This window comes from Protobothrops mucrosquamatus, unplaced genomic scaffold (assembly GCF_001527695.2).
Source record: "Protobothrops mucrosquamatus isolate PMUCROS unplaced genomic scaffold, P.Mucros_1.0 scaffold4565, whole genome shotgun sequence".
Lineage (NCBI taxonomy): Eukaryota > Metazoa > Chordata > Lepidosauria > Squamata > Viperidae > Protobothrops > Protobothrops mucrosquamatus.
The window spans coordinates 1-1964 of NW_015390468.1; positions in this window are offsets into that span (position 1 = coordinate 1).

A 1964-nucleotide genomic window follows, 5' to 3' on the forward strand; every position below is an offset into this window, starting at 1 on the left:
GCACAGAGAGAACCAAGAAGCCCACAGTTGCCCTCCTCCTCCTCTTCCTCTTTCTCCTCCTCTTCCTCCTTCTCCTCCTCCTCCTTTCCACAAACCGATCTCCCTTCTCGTCATGATGATATTACCTAGTTGGTGATCTGCAAGAAAATCACCAAGCTCAGAGAGAACCAAGGAGCCCACAGTTGTCCTCCTCCTCCTCTTCCTCCTCTTCTTCCTCTTCCTCCTCCTCCTCCTCCTCCTCCTTTCCACAAACCTGTCTCCCTTCTAGTCCTGATGATGTTGCCTAGTTGGGCTATGAAACATCTCCAAGAAAACCACCAAGCTCAGAGAGAACCAAGGAGCCCACAGTTGTCTTCCCCCTCCTCTTCCTCTTTCTCCTCCTCTTCCTCCTTCTCTTCTTCCTTCTCCTTTCCACAAACCGATCTCCCTTCTCATCATGATGATATTACCTAGTTGGGCAACGAAACATCTGCAAGAAAACCACCAAGTTTTTTCTCTTCTACTGATAGTACGTCTCTATTTTTACTATGTCAAAATAATCTGAACAAGGCCTTATCCACTTTTGATTAGAAGACAGTTTTTTTTTCTCCTACTGTTCCATTCAGGAAAAAAAAGAAGAGGTAGGGATGGTCTATTCAACCATTTTATTCCTATACAGGCAAAGTCATCATTTTGCTGCTATTTAATCTATTTTCAACTCGCACCTCATTCAATTAAGGTTTTGTATTGTTGATATCACCACGCTGCTCCGAAGACAGATTGCAAAAGCCAGAAAAATAAGACCCATAAATAAATGCTAGGGTATTCAGATTTTAGTAAAAGGCTACAGGCAGACATTTTTTTTAAAAAAAAAAAGAAGAAGAAAAGAAAATCCTTGAACACATTTACTGCATTCAGCAACACAACGGATAAAAAACCATATACAATCCGGAATGATGAACTATTGAAAATAAAAATTTATGGCTTATTCACATTGAATATACATGCATATATATGCATGCTTATAACCCTGTATATCACAAACTCAAAATACAAGCAAGCTCAAGCAACACACACAAAAAAATGGAGGATTAAATATAGCTTTCTTTTTTTAAAAAAAAAAAGTACTGAAAGAAGGATTCTTAATACAGTGTCTTCTTAGTCTAAACCCTATCTGGTGTTTGAAAGGATTTTAATTTTTTGTTTAAATATTTAACAGAGGGGTATCTAAATGCATGGAAGTCGATGGGAATTGAACTATTATAAGCAAACACATTTATCCTGATTTCAGAAATTAGCTTAACCTTCTGAGTTTATACAACGCACTGATTTCTAAGGTAACCAACAGGATAAGCCACAAAATGTTCAACCTAAATGGGACTTGCCCAACTTTAGCATGTTGAATGAATACTTCTGCAAAGTCTTTAATTGTAAGCAGGTTGTAAGAGAAGAGTTAAGTGTCATCTAAATCATCGTGAATTTTAACCATGATTAGTTCAATTTAACCTTGATTAGTTCAAGCTGGAATATGCAACCCCTGTCCTAAGGGTAGTCAAAAAACTAGAGCTTCCTGCTATTGCTAATATTGATGAGAGTGCCAATGTACTCCTAACTTATGGTGAACACCCATAGGGAAAAAGGACAGGGAAAGAGGAGTTAATGGGTCATCACAAAACTTCTGACAATGGTTCATATCTGCACCTGAATCAGACCACAAGCTGCCTCATTTGGTAGGTAGCCTGAAGATGGGACCACATCAAGGCATAACTTCTGCGTTCTGTGAAGATCTGGAACGAGCTACCCCCCGAGATCCGGACAATTCCGGATCTCCTAACCTTCCGCCGCGCCCTCAAGACATGGCTTTTTCAGCAAGCGGGACTGACCTAGGGTGAATTTTAAATAGGGATAATTTTTAATGATTTTAATAATGTCACAGACTATAAATATTTGGTTTTAATTGGCTTTTATAGGGGAAATGTTGTGTT